This window comes from Heptranchias perlo, chromosome 25 (genome assembly GCF_035084215.1).
Source record: "Heptranchias perlo isolate sHepPer1 chromosome 25, sHepPer1.hap1, whole genome shotgun sequence".
NCBI classification, from domain to species: domain Eukaryota; kingdom Metazoa; phylum Chordata; class Chondrichthyes; order Hexanchiformes; family Hexanchidae; genus Heptranchias; species Heptranchias perlo.
This window is the reverse complement of record NC_090349.1, coordinates 16,410,453-16,430,571: the sequence shown is the minus strand read 5'-3', so window position 1 is coordinate 16,430,571 and position 20,119 is coordinate 16,410,453. Positions and strand designations below refer to the sequence as shown.

At 45.7% G+C, this 20,119-nt stretch overlaps 1 long non-coding RNA gene across 1 annotated transcript; it reads right to left on the bottom strand.

Annotated features, from left to right (window-relative positions):
- Positions 1–8,740: 8,740 nt before the first annotated feature.
- On the bottom strand, positions 8,741–18,987 carry LOC137342360 (uncharacterized). The gene is made up of 3 exons (XR_010967233.1): positions 18,843–18,987; positions 11,389–11,546; positions 8,741–9,425 (listed from the first exon to the last, which is right to left on the bottom strand). It is a non-coding gene; the product is annotated as an uncharacterized lncRNA (long non-coding RNA).
- Positions 18,988–20,119: the final 1,132 nt, after the last annotated feature.

The following is a 20,119-nucleotide window of genomic DNA, read 5'->3' as shown; positions in this document are numbered from 1 at the left end:
GGAGCTGAGAAGAAAATCGGAGGTCACTGGAGGTCGGGCATCATCGGGGGGGGGGTAGTCGGCCGATTGCACGGGTCTTGTCGGCCAGGTGAGCTTGTTGGGCCTGGATGAAGCACTCCTGCTCCTCCGGGCCCACAAGCAGTGCAATAAAGGCACTCACTTCATGGATCCAGCCCTTCCTGTCTGCTTTCACCTGACGTAAATGGAAAGCGAACAGGTTGGATTCAATTTATTTTATTATTCCAATACACAAAATATTAGGTCCCTCAAGAATCTCAATGAAGTACATTGCCCTTTAAATATCAGCCCGATGGCTTTAAGTGGGGGCGGGACTTCCTGGTATCTGCTCTCCACACGCAGACAAACCTGCCTGGGTTAAACCCAGAAGCAGGCATGTTGGAGCCAGGATGCGGTCCAGCTCTGAAAACGGAGTATTTTTACTCCCAACCTGCCCCCAACCCATCCGTTTTTGGGGGTTAAAATTTACCCCATAGAGTACGAAAGCAAGGAAGTTATGCTAAACCTTTATAAAATACTGGTTAGGCTTTAGCTGGAGTATTGGGCACCTCACACTTTAGGAAGGATGTCAAGGCCTTAGCGAGGGTGCAGAAATTATTTACTAGAATAGTACCAGGGATGAGGGACTTCAGTTATGTGGAGAGACTGGAGAAGCTGGGGTTGTTCTCCTTGGAACAGAGAAGGTTAAGGGGAGATTTGATTGAGGTGTTCAAAATTATGAACAATTTTGACACAGTAAATAAGGAGAAACCATTACCAGTGGCAGAAAGGCCGGTTATCAGAGGACACAGATTTAAGGTGATCGGCAAAAGAAGCAGAGTTGACATGAGGAAACATTTTTTTATGCAGCGAGTTGTAATGATTGGAATGCACTGCCTGAAAGGGTGGTGGAAGCAGATTCAATCGTAACTTTCCAAAGGGAATTACACGAATACTTAAAAGGAAAATATTTACAGAGCTATGGGGAATGGGCAGGGGAATGGGACTAATTGGATAGCTCTTTCGAAGAGCAGGCACAGGCACGATGGGCCAAATGGTCTCCTCCTCCTACCTACTCTGATATTATGATATTACCCACCATGTTCAAGGACCAAAACAGTATTCTAGTTGAGGCCTAACCAAGGCCTTGTACAGAGACAGTATAGTATTCCTTGTTTTGTATTTAATCATCCTTGCAATACATTCTAACACTCTATTTGCTTTCATAGTAACCTCATGACACTGATCACGAACTTTCAAAGATTCATGCCCTATAACTCCGGGCTCTTCACTCACTCGGCAGCCTTGAGCATGCAACCTTACATGGTGTACACACGTTTGGTGTTGCCCATACCCATGTGCATAACACTATGTTTATTAAATGACATCTGCTAAATGTCCCGCTCCCACTTAAAGCCATCGGGCTGATATTTAAAGGGCAATGTACTTCATTGAGATTCTTGAGGGAGCGTCCGATAAAAGGCGGGATTTCAGAGCGCTGAGAACAGCTGAGAGGAGCCGAGCCGAGCGGAGGGAGCGTCCGATAAAAGGCGGGATTTCAGAGCGCTGAGAACAGCTGAGAGGAGCCGAGCCGAGCGGAGGGAGCGTCCGATAAAAGGCGGGATTTCAGAGCGCTGAGAGGAGCCGAGCGGAGCTGCGACCGAGTTCGAAGTGACGTCAGGAATCAGATCGGGACGCGACACAGGGGAGGCACCTGATTGGTGAGTAGGTTCAGGTGAGTATTTCTCCTTATCTACAGTAACTGAAGTAAAAGGAAAGGGAAGGTCTGCAGGTCTTATAGGAAGTAGCGTTTATTTTTTAGTGAATCAAGGTCCCCAGTGTAGTTAACATTCTCTAAATTGAGAACAATTTAAAGGAGTAAACTCCTTAAAGGGAGTGGTAAGTAGTTTTTCTTTCCTTTTTTTTTCTCTTGACATTGTAGTTGTTCTTAAGCTAATTTAAGGGTTAAGTCATGGCAGGAGATCCCAGCGCCGTGTCATGTTCCTCTTGTGGGATGTGGGAATTCAGGGCTCCTTCCTGTATCCCTGATTCCTTCACCTGCGGGAAGTGTGTCCAGCTGCAGCTATTGTTTGACCGCTTGACGGCTCTGGAGCTGCGGATGGACTCACTTTGGAGCATCCGCGATGCTGAGAAAGTCGTGGATAGCACGTTCAGTGAGTTGGTCACACCGCAGATAAAAATTACTGAGGGAGATAGTGAATGGGTGACCAACAGACAGAGGAAGAGTAGGAAGGCAGTGCAGGGGTCCCCTGCGGTCATCTCCCTCCAAAACAGGTATACCGTTTTGGATACTGTTGGCGGAGATGGCTCACCAGGGGAAGGTGGCAGTGGCCAGGTTCATGGCACCGTGGCTGGCTCTGCTGCACAGGAGGGCAGGAAAAAGAGTGGCAGAGCTATAGTGATAGGGGACTCGATTGTAAGGGGAATAGACAGGCGTTTCTGCGGACGCAACCGAGACTCCAGGATGGTATGTTGCCTCCCTGGTGCAAGGGTCAAGGATGTCTCGGAGCGGCTGCAGGACATTCTGGAGGGGAGGGTGAACAGCCAGTTGTCGTGGTGCATATAGGCACCAACGATATAGGTAAAAAACAGGATGAGGTCCTACAAGCTGAATTTAGGGAGTTAGGAGTTAAACTAAAGAGTAGGACCTCAAAGGTAGTAATCTCAGGATTGCTACCAGTGCCACGGGCTAGTCAGAGTAGGAATGACAGGATAGCTAAGATGAATACGTGGCTTGAGAGATGGTGCAAGCTGGAGGGATTCAAATTCCTGGGCCATTGGAACCGGTTCTGGGGGAGGTGGGACCAGTACAAATTGGACGGTCTGCATCTGGGCAGGACTGGAACCAATGTCCTAGGGGGAGTGTTTACTAGTGCTGTTGGGGAGGGTTTAAACTAATGTGGCAGGGGGATGGGAACCGATGCAGGAAGTCAGTGGGAAATAAAGTGGTGACAGAAACAAAAGGCAGTAAGGGAGAGTGTACAGAACATGACCGGACAGATGGTCTGAGAAAGCAGGGCAAAGACCAAGGGAAGTCTAGATTAAACTGCATTTATTTCAATGCAAGAAGTCTGATGGGCAAGGCAGATGAACTCAGGGCATGGATGGGTACATGGGACTGGGATGTTATAGCTATTACTGAAACATGGCTAAGGGAGGGGCAGGACTGGCAGCTCAATGTTCCAGGCTACAGATGCTATAGGAAAGATAGAGCAGGAGGTAAGAGAGGAGGGGGAGTTGCGTTCTTGATTAGGGAGAACATCACGGCAGTAGTGAGAGGGGATATATCCGAGGGTTCGCCCACTGAGTCCATATGGGTAGAACTGAAAAATAAGAAGGGAGAGATCACTTTGATAGGATTGTACTACAGACCCCCAAATAGTCAACGGGAAATTGAGGAGCAAATATGTAAGGAGATTACAGACAGCTGCAAGAAAAATAGGGTGGTAATAGTAGGGGACTTTAACTTTCCCAACATTGACTGGGACAGCCATAGCATTAGGGGCTTGGATGGAGAGAAATTTGTTGAGTGTATTCAGGAGGAATTTCTCATTCAGTATGTGGATGGCCCGACTAGAGAGGGGGCAAAACTTGACCTCCTCTTGGGAAATAAGGAAGGGCAGGTGACAGAAGTGTTAGTGAGGGATCACTTTGGGACCAGTGATCATAATTCCATTAGTTTTAAGATAGCTATGGAGAAGGATAGGTCTGGCCCAAAAGTTAAAATTCTAAATTGGGGAAAGGCCAATTTTGATGGTATTAGACAGGAACTTTCAGAAGTTGATTGGGAGAGTCTGTTGGCAGGCAAAGGGACGTCTGGTAAGTGGGAGGCTTTCAAAAGTGTGTTAACCAGGGTTCAGGGTAAGCACATTCCTTATAAAGTGAAGGGCAAGGCTGGTAGAAGTAGGGAACCTTGGATGACTCGGGAGATTGAGGCACTAGTCAAAAATAAGAAGGAGGCATATGACATGCATAGGCAGCTGGGATCAAGTGGATCCCTTGAAGAGTATAGAGATTGCCGGAGTAGAGTTAAGAGAGAAATCAGGAGGGCAAAAAGGGGATAGGAGATTGCTTTGGCAGATCAGGCAAAGGTGAATCCAAAGAGCTTCTACAAATACATAAAGGGCAAAAGAGTAACTAGGGAGAGAGTAGGGCCTCTTAAGGATCAACAAGGTCATCTAAGTGCGGAACCACAAGAGATGGGTGAGATCCTGAATGAATATTTCACATCGGTATTTACGGTTGAGAAAGGCATGGATGTTAGGGAACTTGGGGAAATAAATAGTGATGTCTTGAGGAGTGTACATATTACAGAGAGGGAGGTGCTGGAAGTCTTAACGCGCATCAAGGTAGATAAATCTCCGGGACCTGATGAAATGTATCCCAGGACGTGATGGGAGGTTAGGGAGGAAATTGCGGGTCCCCTAGCAGAGATATTTGAATCATCCACCGCTACAGGTGAGGTGCCTGAAGATTGGAGGGTAGCAAATGTTGTGCCTTTGTTTAAGAAGGGCGGCAGGGAAAAGCCTGGGAACTACAGACCAGTGAGCCTGACATCTGTAGTGGGTAAGTTGTTAGAGGGTATTCTGAGGGACAGGATCTACAGGCATTTGGAGAGGCAGGGACTAATTAGGAACAGTCAGCATGGTTTTGTGAGAGGAAAATCATGTCTCACGAATTTGATTGAGTTTTTTGAAGGGGTAACCAAGAAGATAGATGAGGGCTGTGCAGTAGACGTGGTCTACATGGACTTCAGCAAAGCATTTGACAAGGTACCGCATGGTAGGTTGTTACATAAGGTTAAATCTCATGGGATCCAAGGTGAGGTAGCCAATTGGATACAAAATTGGCTTGACGACAGAAGACAGAGGGTGGTTGTCGAGGGTTGTTTTTCAAACTGGATGCCTGTGTCCAGCGGTGTGCCTCAGGGATCGGTGCTGGGTCCGCTGTTATTTGTTATTTATATTAATGATTTGGATGAGAATTTAGGAGGCATGGTTAGTAAGTTTGCAGATGACACCAAGATTGGTGGCATTGTGGACAGTGAAGAAGGTTATCTAGGATTGCAACGGGATCTTGATAAATTGGGCCAGTGGGCCGATGAATGGCAGATGGAGTTTAATTTAGATAAATGTGAGGTGATGCATTTTGGTAGATCGAATCGGGCCAGGACCTACTCCGTTAATGGTAGGGCGTTGGGGAGAGTTATAGAACAAAGAGATCTAGGAGTACAGATTCATAGCTCCTTGAAAGTGGAGTCACAGGTGGATAGGGTGGTGAAGAAGGCATTCAGCATGCTTGGTTTCATTGGTCAGAACATTGAATGCAGGAGTTGGGATGTCTTGTTGAAGTTGTACAGGGCATTGGTGAGGCCACACTTGGAGTACTGTGTACAGTTCTGGTCACCCTATTATAGAAAGGATATTATTAAACTAGAAAGAGTGCAGAAAAGATTTACTAGGATGCTACCGGGACTTGATGGTTTGACTTACAGGGAGAGGTTAGACAGACTGGGACTTTATTCCCTGGAGAGTAGGAGGTTAAGGGGTGATCTTATAGAAGTCTATAAAATAATGAGGGGCATAAATAAGGTCGATAGTCAAAATCTTTTCCCAAAGGTAGGGGAGTCTATAACGAGGGGGCACAGATTTAAGGTGAGAGGGGAGAGATACAAAAGGATCCAGAGGGGCAATTTTTTCACTCAAAGGGTGGTGAGTGTCTGGAACGAGCTGCCAGAGGCAGTAGTAGAGGCGGGTACAATTTTGTCTTTTAAAAAGCATTTGGACAGTTACATGGGTAAGATGGGTATCGAGGGATATGGGCCAAGTGCAGGCAATTGGGACTAGCTTAGTGGTATAAACTGGGCGACATGGACATGTTGGGCCGAAGGGCCTGTTTCCATGTTGTAACTTCTATGATTCTATGATTCTAGATGTGCCTGTAATCCATTTTTCTAATCTAAGGTCCTTTACACACTCACATATCTTTGTATCATCCAAAATCTTGTAGGCAGTTTCCCGGATGCTTTCATCCAGATCATTGATAAAGATGGTGAAAAGCAACAGTCCTAACACCGATCTCTGTAGTGTAATGAGCCGGATCTGTACAGAGGAGAGAGTAATGACAATAATTGGCAAAGGGGCAACATAACATGACAGATGACCACATCTACAGCATGACTCTGGCTTGGTATTCAACAGCCCAATGTTCAGGGTAGATTGCTTTTGCCTCTCCGAAGACTTCCAATATGCTGCCAGTGTCCTTTAACTGGATGTTACAAGCCCATCCATGCCAGGGAGCCTAAGTTTGGCTGTATTTGGCATTGCATTCCTCAAAGTTTCCTATTGTAGTCTGGTTTGGATTTTGTATACTTTTCATTTGTTGCTGTTCAGAAAGTGAAATGAAACACAAGGGAATATGCTTGCTGGAAAGATGTGAGTGGAACTGGGCTTCCAGAGTCTTCTTTAAAGAATGATGTGGAGATGCCGGTGATGGACTGGGGTTGACAATTGTAAACAATTTTACAACACCAAGTTATAGTCCAGCAATTTTATTTTAAATTCACAAGCTTTCGGAGATTTTCTCCTTCCTCAGGCAAATGTTTCAAGATCTCCTTGAAGCCTACGCATTTATACATATTGAACAATAATACATGGTGTTTACAGACTGCCCCTGCAACTGCCCGTTGCCAAGGCAATCACCGTGTTCAGACAGAGAGGTGTTACCTGCAGAACCTCCGAATACACATTCAACAAAAAAACAAACAGGGAAAAAAAACAGAAAAAAAAACACAGAGAGAGGCAGAAACATCCGGAAGGCAGAGAGAGCCAGCAAATGACCCATTATATTAAAAACAGATAACATTTGTTCGCTGGTGGGGTAACGTGTAGCGTGACATGAACCCAAGATCCCGGTTGAGGCCGTCCTCATGGGTGCGGAACTTGGCTATCAATTTCTGCTCGACGATTTTGCGTTGTCGTGTGTCTCGAAGGCCGCCTTGGAGTACGCTTACCCGAAGGTCGGTGGATGAATGTCCATGACTGCTGAAGTGTTCCCCGACTGGGAGGGAACCCTCCTGTTTGGCGATTGTTGCGCGGTGTCCGTTCATCCGTTGTCGCAGCGTCTGCATGGTCTCGCCAATGTACCATGCTCTGGGGCATCCTTTCCTGCAACGTATGAGGTAGACAACGTTGGCTGAGTCACAGGAGTATGAACCATGCACCTGGTGGGTGGTGTCATCTCGTGTGATGGTGGTATCTGTGTCGATGATCTGGCATGTCTTGCAGAGGTTACCGTGGCAGGGTTGTGTGGCGTCGTGGACGCTGTTCTCTTGAAAGCTAGGTAGTTTGCTGCGAACGATGGTCTGTTTGAGGTTGGGTGGCTGTTTAAAGGCGAGTAGTGGAGGTGTGGGGATGGCCATAGCGAGGTGTTTGTCCTCATTGATGACATGTTGAAGGCTGCGGAGAACATGGCGTAGTTTCTCCGCTCCGGGGAAGTACTGGACGACAACAGGAGGGTTCCCTCCCAGTCGGGGAACACTTCAGCAGTCATGGACATTCATCCACCGACCTTCGGGTAAGCGTACTCCAAGGCGGCCTTCGAGACACACGACAACGCAAAATCGTCGAGCAGAAATTGATAGCCAAGTTCCGCACCCATGAGGACGGCCTCAACCGGGATCTTGGGTTCATGTCACGCTACACGTTACCCCACCAGCGAACAAATGTTATCTGTTTTTAATATAATGGGTCATTTGCTGGCTCTCTCTGCCTTCCGGATGTTTCTGCCTCTCTCTGTGTTTTTTTTTTTCTCTGTTTTTTTTCCCTGTTTGTTTTTTTGTTGAATGTGTATTCGGAGGTTCTGCAGGTAACACCTCTCTGTCTGAACACGGTGATTGCCTTGGCAACGGGCAGTTGCAGGGGCAGTCTGTAAACACCATGTATTATTGTTCAATATGTATAAATGCGTAGGCTTCAAGGAGATCTTGAAACATTTGCCTGAGGAAGGAGAAAATCTCCGAAAGCTTGTGAATTTAAAATAAAATTGCTGGACTATAACTTGGTGTTGTAAAATTGTTTACAATTCTTTAAAGAAAGCAGTGCTCTCATATCAGAACACCCCAGAACTAACCAGAATGCTGCATTTAAACAAAAATTCAGCTGTGAATTTCTAAATACCAGCACTCATGAACAGGCACAAATATGTTAGTAACCAGGCTGGCAAAATTAAGCAACAGTTTTAAAATATATTATATATCATAGGGCAAGATCATTATCAAATTAATGTCTTACGTCCTATGAAAATGCTGTGAAGTGTTACCTCAAAATAATTTCTAAACATGATTTTAAAAGTAACACTCAAATCTAAAATTCCCACTTTTTGCAAAGATAAGTTCAAGTTTCATCTGAAGATCTCCCACAGTTCCTTAATTATGAAGTGATGTGTAGAAGCGAGCCTGGTTTCCCAGCATTTTATGGCATATTGATGCATTTAAATAATAACGTAAAGACTAGAAAAAGGGTTTGGCTGTTAAGGAGGATCGTAAGTCAAAATGGCCATTTTAATAATACAGCACCTGGTCTGAGAATATCCTTAGAGCAATTGAAATTTGATTTTGGATAAAGTTATTAAATAGATTTTGTAAAACACAACAATTGGAATGATATTTAAAGAGTTTGAGATCCAATTCCCTGTAGTCAAATATGATTCATCTATGTATAACTTTATTTTTCTGAGTGCAAGGTGCATATTTTTTGTGGTACATGCTTTCCTCGAGAGGCTTTTGTACATTATTAAAGTCATAATGTATGATCGTTTTTTGCATCTCCTCAATCAATCAAATGGATATTGTTGACACTGAACTGTTGTATGGATATTTATATGGACAAAGCTGGGAAAGCACCAAGAGTCTGGAGCTCCTTCCTGGAGGTCTGTAGGCTAAGTCTTCCTCAGCAACTTCACAGCGTGAATGCAACAGAAACAAAAAAGCACAGAAAATAAATTCCATTCCTTGTAGTTCCCAAGAATATTACTCTTCCTAATTTCAACAGAATTGTAGCTTCATAGTTCTAAGACTTGGTTTACTTCTCAATGAAGGATTGCTGAGTTTGAAGCATTCCACTTGAATGGAACCACACCAGTTGCCTTGTTTCCTGCTTTACTCTGCCTTTCCTGATTTCCGTTTAATCAGATAATTCCTATGGTTTGTTTATGGTCCCAGGCATGGCCAATTCTAAGTGGAAGTGGGGCAGGGAGAGAATGAGTTTGAAGGCTGGTAGCCTCTAGTTTATCCAGTTCATCATGTCTTATCGCATCTGGATCATGTTGGTTGACCACCAGAAGCCTGACTTTGCTTGAGATATTGCGTATATAGTGGCACATCATTATATTCTCCAGAAAAGATGAATCTGCAATAAACAGGCAAACATAAGTTTCTGAAGAGTCCCTTAAGAATCATCCATCTCTCCCAAGTTATTAAACATAGAATCCCATAGGTCTTGCTTCCCAGATGTATGTCGCATAAATGATTTTTGGGTCACACCACACTCAGATCTGAATCCAATAATTCTAACCGATCCATGAAACCCCCCCCCCCAAAAAAAACTCATTGCACCTTCTGAAAAGTGAACGCCATTATTCACAAGACTGACTTTTCCATTTGCACCAAATACTGGGATTTTCATGGATCAGTTAGAATTATTGGATTCAGATCGGAGTGTGATGGATAACAGCTAGAACCTTTCATTACACTTCAGTTTATTTATCCAGTCGAGTAAAGCAGTCCTGTCTATGGTTTTAGTACTTATCAAGATGACCTTAATGTATTGGTTTTGTTGTATTTTCCCCTCTTAAACTTTCATTTGTGTGAAGTTCTTGGTGAAGTTCTTGTGACTGCTGTGAAAACTCATTTATCTGTGTTTGGATCACTTACACCACAGGTTTTCAAAGCAGCGGTTGTGTGTGGAACCAGAGTTAATGTGCAGTTGGGTGAGCGGGGAACCTTTGTCCCTTCCCACCCTCTGTGTCCTAACAGGTGATTTACCACAAATAAGTTTGTTGATTCATTATTTCTTAGCAAACCATTTGCCTTGCATTGTAACCGAAAGGGTCAATATTTTCCAGACTCCATCCCTGGGTATGTTTAAAACATGGATAACCGTCAGTGTTGCTTTAGTTTTCAAAGGCTTCGCTGAGTAATTTCTTAAGCCATATATAAACATATTCTGTTGAATAGTCTCAATAAAGCATACACTTAAAGTAGATTTGTGTATCTTTTCATACACACAAGTGTCTCTATAATTAATTTTTCACTACAAGTCATTGGTGCCCATTAACTTTAGTAATTTGAGTTATCTATTGTTTTGCTTACATGTTCTATTAATCTAAATGCATGAATAATACTGGCTACTTTTTGTACAGATTATATTTGAGCTTTAGATGTTGAATGCTAGAGATAAGCTTCAATGTGATGTAAAGTCTGTATCAATATAACTTGAAGTCATTTAGATTTAGTGGGAAAAATCAGAGCTTTTCTCAATTCAGATAAGCAAATAAGGAAGCATAGAATGAGAAATGGCTACTTGACTCATCAAGTCCATTCCTTTTGCCAATAATGTGAAGTCTACATTGTCCTAGTCTGTACCCTATTCAGTCAATCTCCTGAAGGAATGTCTACACAAATACTCCCTACTTCTCAGAGGTAATTGAGAAGAACTCCAGAATATTCATCTATCCTCACATCTCCACTATTAATTCTAGCCTGCTGTTCTCCAGAAATATTCCCCACTCCATAGCACAGGAACCAACTGGGCAGATCTTGACTTTGTGCGATAGTGTAAAACAGGTGATAGCGGATCGGCAGCCTGTTCTACATCTCTCCCGATTTTTATTTCCATTGAAGTCATGCCAATCGTTTAACATCAGAACCTGTTACCAGGCTGCAGACTGATTTCAACAGACGTGGATGTTCTCACTATCAATGGTCTCAATACAAGTTGACTATCACAATAGTGTTGCGGCATTTTGCCAGTTACTTTCCTTGTGAAAGAAGCTGTGGTGAGTCACTCGTACCTGCGATGCTCTTGAGTTGTAAACCATACACTCTTGAGAAAGGCCAGCGGTAAAGCCCCATCGTCTATGTGATGCCCTGAACTACCCAACAACAATACTGGAGTTTTACATCATAGGGTAGAAATTAGAACTTGTACTCATGGCGTGAAGCTTTCTTCACCAGGAGGATGTATCGAGATTTTGGGTGAAGAATTCATCAGTCCTGAGAGTTTTCCTGAAGGGCCCACTGAACTTTGCACTCAAATTCCCGATATGCGCTCCTGGTGTATGAAGCTTCACGCTGGGAATGCAAATTAATACCTGAATATCTTTCATTCTCCTCCTGTGTTTCTCTCTTCTCTTATGAATGAAGGTGCTGGTCTGTGTTGGGGTCGAGATCCACAGGCATTGGCTAGCCATCAGTACTTCACCCAAGTGACAATTCTTCATGAGACAGCGAGTATCAGCGGGATATTTGACTGTTGGGGCATCACAGCTGAGTCTAATCTTGTCCTCATTTCATATTCATGTAGACTCTCACACACTCACACACTCTACAGTGATCAGGAATGGGAACTCTGGGTGATTCCACCCACCCTCTCAACCCTTAGCCCAGGGCTGCTGAAGCCAAAAGTACCGCCCATGTTGCCACCCACTTTAGCTGAGGCTGGCCTAATCAGCAGAGGCCAGGGATAGAAACTGAGACCACTCCCACACTGCCGATTGGGTTGGGGGCTTACACAATAGAGCAAATTCAGCGAGGCTGCATTCCCAGAGCAGCGCCTTGCTAGATGGGAGTATGAGTTGGAGTTAGGCCTATAAGTCTAAAGCCCGGATTCTCTGAACCATATTCCCATCCCTCCGGGAACACAGCCTCACTGAGTTTGCCTTCATATCTTTCTTGGAAATCTTAAGTGACAAATTCTTAGCTTAAGGTGACAGTGTGCGTCAGCTTATTGTAAGGTCACCAAGCCTGAGAATCACAGCTGACACATTGGGGGTGATTTTAAAACAGAGCCAGGAAGGAGGCGGGGTGGGGGGGGGTTCAATTGGAGGTTGGGAAACCCTTTAGTACGGGTTTCCCGGACAACCTTACGATTTTGATGTCTTTTATTTATTTTTTGTCAGTTTCCCGTCCGACTGACTGGCTGATTGACAGACTGTTCGGATAAGTCTGCAGATAAGTCTTTGTTTGCATGGATCGGGGGGGGGGGGCATGGGTGGGCAAGGAGCAAGGGTAGGCACAGGTGGGCGTGGGGGTTGCGAGTCATAGGGGATGGGATCGGGTCATCGCAGGGGTCAGCGGTTGTTGAGGGGAGGGGAGGGGGTTGGAGGATCGGGGGAGGGTCGGGGGTTGGAGGATCGGGGTCGGGGTCAGAGGGGGAGGATCGGGGTCGGAGGATCGGGGGAGGGTCGGGGGTTGGAGGATCGGGGTCGGGGTCAGAGGGGGAGGATCGGGGTCGGAGGATCGGGGGAGGGTCGGGGGTTGGAGGATCGGGGTCGGGGTCAGAGGGGGAGGATCGGGGTCGGAGGATCGGGGGAGGGTCGGGGGTTGGAGGATCGGGGTCGGGGTCAGAGGGGGAGGATCGGGGTCGGAGGATCGGGGTTGGGGGTTGCAGGGAGAGGATCGCGGGGTCGGGGGTCGGAGGGGGAGGATCAGGGTCGGGGGTCCGCAATTGGTGGGGGGGGAGGGTGTGCAGAAAGGCTTGTTGGGCCTGGGGGAATCACTCCTGTTCCTCCAGGCCCACAAGCTGTGCCTTTTTAGGCACCTATCTATTAGTCTCGGGCCTTCTCACCTCTTTTCATGAGGCGTAAAACAGAAGGCCCAGGAATCCCAGCTCCCCAGGATTGAAATTGGGAATTAGTGAAAAATAGAGGCCTGAAGCCTCCTTGAAAGGCTTTAAGGCCCGACCCGCCTCCTGGGAGCGGGTTGGTCGCCCACCCCTCATCCCACTCCTGTAAAAACCGGAAATGGGCGGGTTGGAGGCAGGTCTGAAATGGTGGCAATTTTCAATGCCCCCCTGCCCACAACCCACCCGTTTTTTTACTTTTAAAATTGAGCCCATTACAGATGAAGTTCAATTTTTATGTTAATTTACATAACTGAAGAGCTTTCTTTTACCTTTATTACTGCTCCTGTCCTTTTCCTAGCTGCCCTTGCTCAGGGAAAAATATCTGGAATATAAAGGGCTGGAATGGCAGCCAGCAGCCCTCATTGATTATATTATTACTGTGCAATACATCAGCATAATAAAACAGCTCACCTTTATTAGAGGTAATCAGTGCTACTTATCTCTGGGTTAGTAAAAAAATTAATTTAAAGTTTATGGACTCACTGCCTCAGATTAAAACGCTATTGCATTCGACTGAGTGTAAGGAATATTTTATAAGAGCAATTTTTGTAAATTTCTGGAGAAAGATACCTGAATCCATTAAGAGTGAAATATAATTGCTGCATAGCAATTAAAATTGTTTGTAGCTCCTTTGTCCTTGAACACTTGTACTACACACCTGTTTCCTTAAAAATCTGCTTCAAAAGAGATTTTCATTCAACACAGCCCACCACTGCATCTCCAGCTCCCTATTTATTGTTTTTCTGAAGACAACACACTTGCAGAGTCACTGCAGAATTGATCACTTCTGTGAGTAACCTAAAATGTCCCATCATTGCACCTGGGAGTTTATCCGGCTGAGTGCACCCAAAGTGTGCTTCATCTGACATGACCTGAAACCACCTTTATTTCCAGTTCCTGTCATGAGGAATGACCCTGACATGTCCCCAGTGCAGGCCCGTCCCCAGGATCAGGGTCAGAAATCTAGCCCTGCTGCAGGCTTCTCAGTCCTGCAGCAATGGTAATGGCCGCCAGCTTTGGGGCCTTCAGGCTGCTGTCCAAAAAAAAAGCAGCCAGAAGGTCTCCAGACCTGAAGATCTCCTTCCTGATCTGCAAAAGTAGGCACTGATCTTTAGGTGGCCTGCAATGAGTGGCACCCAGGCCCTGTTCAGATCCCAGAGTGGGACTGGGTGAAAGGCCTAAAGCATGCTTCTTCCGGGAACCCTTCCAACGGGCATCCGCTTGCTGTTCCTCGGAAGGAAACGCGAATGGAGAAATCTTTTAGGCCCCTCCGACCTCATTTTCCCAGGCTTGCCTGCTTGCCTTAGGAAAGGTATTAAGTATTGCTCATCTCTGGGTTAGTAAAAAATATTAATTTAAAGTTCAATGACCTCCAAAGTCCCGGGGTGGAGACGCAGCATAAAGGGTACTTGCCCCTTTATTTTCTGCTTTGTACCTTGGAACTCAGTATTGCCTGGGTACAAAGGAGAGGAAAATATCCCCATATGTTTTATGTTCGTTTGTTGAGGAAAGAGATATCAGTATCACAAGGGCCCTTACAAGCTCCAGCTTGACCTTCTGCCAAGGAATAGCCCCGTTATACCCCACATAACAATAGTGACCGCATTTACACAAAGTAATTCCTTGGATATGGAGCCTGAAAGATGTGATAAGGCACCCAATAAAAAGAAAGACTTGCTTTTATATCACGCCTCTCTCGAACTCGGGATGTCCCAAAGTGCTTTACAGCCATGAAGTACTTTTGAAGTGTAGTCACTGTTGTAAAAGAGGAAACATGATGGCCAATTTGGGCACAGCAAGGTTCCACAAACAGCAATGTGATAATGACCAGATAACCTGTTTTAGTAATGTTGCTGTTCTTTCTTTAATACAGTAATTAAGCTGTTAATTACTGCATTTTTAAAAATTTTCTGCTCATCAAGATGATTGATATTAGTCCTGGCTTTTATCTACACTGCATCTAGCACTTACCGCAGAGGGCTGTGGATGCTCAGTCATTGAGTATATTCAAGACTGAGATCGATAGATTTTTGGACACTATGGGAATCAAGGATTATGGGGATTGGGCGGGAAAATGGAGTTGAGGTCAAAGATCAGCCATGATCTTATTGAATGGCGGAGCAGGCTTGAGGGGCCGTATGGCCTACTCCTGCTCCTATTTCTTATGTTCTTGTGTAGCACTTCAATGTCTCCCTTGGTGCATTGGCATCCACAAGTACTCAAGGTACAGTACTCAAGGTACAATCGGGTCAGAGCACCGTACAGTTTTATCATGACTTCCTCTGACGGTAATGGTTCCAACACCAATAGGGCACTCAGTACTCACCCACCAATCCCCACCCACCCTCCCTATGCCCACCAATTGTGCCATTCAGTTCCTAATTACTGTTTTAGAGGTGAGAAAAAATAAGTCAAAATATTTATCCCCCTCCTTTTAAGAGAGGGTGAAGGCATATTTTTAATTTGGGGGGGGGCAGAGGGGGAGAGAAGAGCCATCTTATTTTGAAACTCAGAATTTAGGTCACTTGGTACAAACAACAATAACAACAACTTGCATTTATATAGCGCCTTTAGTGTAGTAAAACGTCCCAAGGCGACAGCACCATTTTCTGCTGGAGGTTGGTGTCCGAGGCCTTCTGTACTAAAATTGGCTGAACTTCCTATTTAAAGGAACAGGTAGATTTGGAGCTGAGTGCTTTGTATGTTAAGGAGTTATCCTTAGATATATTTCTCTTATTCATTTAAGTTACGCTGTTCTTAAAATAATTGTCGCTGTCTGTAGTGTGAGATCGTGACAAAGACACGCCCAGTGATACCGGCTGCAGGGATCTCTCCATGGATTGTGCTGGTTTTCCCAGCAGTCCTGATGCATTTAGTAGGAAGAATAATGAAAGGCGTCCCAGGCAATCTTCATAAACCTCTTGTTACTTTCTTGATTTTCTCTTGGGTTCAGTGTCACTGATCACTCCTGTAAGCAAATCATGCTCTGCAACCTGGAATGTGCCTTTACTTGCCCAATAGCTAGATAATGTAACAAGTGTAAGGAATCTTACAACACCAGGTTATAGTCCAACTGTTTTATTTGAAAATCACAAGCTTTCGGAGGCTTTCTCCTTCGTCAGGTGAGTGTCGAGATTCATTGAAAATTACCGCATATATAGTCATAGAACAATGCCTGGTGATTACAGATAATCTTTCCAACTGCCCGTTGTCAAGGCAATCAAAGTGTTCAGACAGAGAGATGTTACCTACAGGACCACCGAATATACAAACGGCCAGAACAAAAGACAGAGAGAGAGAGAGAAACATCCGAAAGGAAGAGAAAGACAGAGAATGACCCGTTGTATTAAAAACAGATAAATTTTTTTCGCTGGTGGGGTTACATCTGGCGTGACATGAACCCAAGATCCCGGTTGAGGCCGTCCTTATGGGTGCGGAACTTGGCTATCAATTTCTGCTCGACGATTTTGCGTTGTCGTGTGTCTCGAAGGCCGACTTGGAGAACGCTTACCTGAAGATCGGTGGCTGAATGCCCTTGACTGCTGAAGTGTTCCCCGACTGGGAGTACTTCCCCGGAGCGGAGAAACTATGCCATGTTCTCCGCAGCCTTCAACATGTCATCGATGATGACGAACACCTCGCTATGGCCATCCCCACACCTCCACTACTCGCCTTCAAACAGCCACCCAACCTCAAACAGACCATCGTTCGCAGCAAATTACCCAGCTTTCAGGAGAACAGCGTGCACGACACCACACAACCCTGCCACGGCAACCTCTGCAAGACATGCCAGATCATCGACACAGATACCACCATCACACGAGAGGACACCACCCACCAGGTACATGGTTCATACTCCTGTGACTTGGCCAACGTTGTCTACCTCATACGTTGCAGGAAAGGATGCCCCGGAGTATGGTACATTGGCGAGACCATGCAGACACTGCGACAACGGATGAACGGACACCGCGCAACAATCGCCAGACAGGAGGTTTCCCTCCCAGTCGGGGAACACTTCAGCAGTCAAGGACATTCAGCCACTGATCTTCGGGTAAGCGTTCTCCAAGACGGCCTTCGAGACACACGACAATGCAAAATCGTCAAGTAGAAATTGATAGCCAAGTTCCGCACCCATAAGGACGGCCTCAACCGGGATCTTGGGTTCATGTCACGCTACACGTAACCCCACCAGCGAAAAAAAGTTATCTGTTTTTAATACAACGGGTAATTCTCTGTCTTTCTCTTCCTTTCGGATGTTTCTCTCTCTCTCTCTGTCTTTTGTTCTGGCCGTTTGTATATTCGGTGGTCCTGTAGGTAACATCTCTCTGTCTGAACACTTTGATTGCCTTGACAACGGGCAGTTGGAAAGATTATCTGTAATCACCAGGCATTGTTCTATGACTATACATGCGGTAATTTTCAATGAATCTCGACACTCACCTGACGAAGGAGAAAGCCTCCGAAAGCTTGTGATTTTCAAATAAAACAGTTGGACTATAACCTGGTGTTGTAAGATTCCTTACATTTGTCAACCCCAGTCCATCACTGGCATCTCCACATAATGTAACAAGCACAGGGGTCAGACAGAGAACCCTTCTCACTGTGTGTTTTGACATATTGGATATGTGCTTTCCTTAACTTGAGAAGCTGGAAAATATACAATCTATCAGACTATGGCTTAGGCTATAAACTATTAGATAGATTTATTGAACATTATGGAAAAGAAAGAACTTACATTTATATAGTATCTTTCATGTCCTCAGGGCATCACAAAGTGCCTCTCAGCCAATAAATTACTTTTGAAGTTAAGTCATGTTGGCAACCCATTTGTGCACAACAAGGTCCCACAAACAGTAGGTGAGATCAGTCACCAGTCAGTCTTTGGTGTTGATTGAGGGACAAATGTTGGCCAGCACAATGGGAGAGCTCCATCCTCCTCTTCAGATAATATCCTAGAATCTTTTACATCCACCTGAACTGTGTACTGAGTTTTAGTTTAACAAATCACCTAAAAGTTAACATTTCTGACAATACAGCACTCCATTAGTACTGCACTGTTAGATTATGTGTTCAAGTCTGGAACTAGGGGTTTGAACCAACAACCTTCCGAATTAGAGGCCAGAGTGAGCCAAACTGAGACTTAAACAGGTAAATGAACTTAAATACAAACAGGGGATTTACAGTGACTGCAGACCTTACTTTTCTCCTCAGAAAATTGAAAACAAGGGTGCTTCTCGAGCGTCAACACTATTATAAAACTAGACTATAAACTACCAGATAGATTTATTGAACATTAAACAGGTAAATGAGCAGTATTAAATACAAGCAGTGGATTAACTGCAATTACTGATTTTACTGACACACATCTTGGGGTAAATTTTAACCCCCAAGAACGGGTGGGTTGGGGGTGGGTTGAGAATATTTTAACTAACCTTTAGAGATACATCTGGGGCTGACTCATGCTAATTCTATAGTCAGTCTGAAGCTGTCAGAGATAGGGGCATGTCAGAGAATCCGTGGTGACAAACAACCACATGAGACACAAGGGGGTAAGTTTTAACTGAGAGCCGGGAAGGGAGCAGAGGGGGAAGATTTCCGGGTACAAAACCCAGAAGGTAAGTGGGCGGGTCGTGATCGATCATGACTTTAATGAAGCTCATCAATTTCACTTCCGGGTTTCGTGCCCGGCAGCCAGTCTGACTGAAAGGCTGGCTGGCTGTCGGCCAGGAAGGCCGCATTCCGGCTCCAACACTTTTGGGTTTAACCCAGGCGGGTTTGTCTGCGTGTGGAGAGTAGATACCAGAAGTCCTGCCCCCACTTAAATCTGGCAGGACGATACTTAAAAGGGCAATGTACCTCATTGAGATACTTGAGGTACTTAATATTTTGTGTAATGGAATAATAAAATGAATTTGACCTTACCTGTTTGGGTTTCCCATTCACGTCAGGTGAATGCAGGTGAGAAGGGCCGGATCCGTGAGGTGAGTGCCTTTATTGCACTGCTTGTGGGCCCGGTGGAGCAGGACTGCTTCATCCAGGCCCAACAAGCTCACCTGGTCGACAAGAACCCTGTGATCGGCCTCCCCCCCTTCCCCCCCGATGATCCCCCCTTCCCCCCCCCGATGGTCGACCCGCGCCCCCCCCCCCCCCATGGTAGACCCCACCTACTTCCGGCTCTTCACCCGACCTCCAGCGACCTCCGACCTCTTCCTCAGCCCCCCGATCGTCTCCTGGCCCTCCAAGCCTCCCAATGTTCTCCCCAGCACCCTCCCAATCTTCTCCATGCACTCCCCCCCCCAATCTTCTCCTCAGCACCCCCCAATCTTCTCCCCAGCACCCCCCAATCTTCTCCCTGCCCCCCACCCAATCTTCTCCTCAGCCCCCTCCCAATCTTCTCCCCGGCCCCCTACCCCGGTCTTCACCCCGGCCTATGATCCCTCCCTCCCTCTGATCCCCAGCTGCAGCCTGCTGCAGCAGGCCTTCCTGGCCGACAGCCAGCCAGTCTTTCAGTCAGGCTGGCTGCTGGGCGTGAAACCCGGAAGTGAAATTGATGAGCTTCATTAAGGTCATGATCGATCACGACCCGCCCACTTACCTTCCTGGGTTTTGTACCCGGAAATCTTCCCCCTCTGCTCCCTTCCCGGTTCTCAGTTAAAATTTACCCCCTTGTGTCTTACGTGGTTGTTTGTCACCATGGATTCTCTGACATGCCCCTATCTCTGACAGCTCAGACTGTCTGCGGGAGTAGCATAAGTCAGCCCCAGATGTATCTCTAAAGGTTAGTTAAACTATGTATCTTTCAAACGCAAGAGAGAGCTGTCAATCAAACAGATTAAAAAAAAGACCCACAGGACGTCAAATACAAAGGACGTTTGCCGGTCAGGATAAACTCTTGCACCTTTTCAAGCTCATATCTGTAATTGCAGGGCACTCACACCTATCCACACCGCTATTCGGGGTGCTGATGGACAGAATGATGCTATTGACTCTGCAGACCACAGACATTATCATATTAAACCATCTTTTTGCTCCACGATAGCATGCTATAAACACTGTGGGGTAGATTTCTGACTTCACCATTTAGGCTGAAAACTTGATTTCAATGGAAAGAAAATCAGTCGGGTTCTACAAAGGATGGGTGATCTGCTCTGCCAGATTACTGCCCAGGCATTGAAGACAAAAATCGTCCCCTAAGTCCA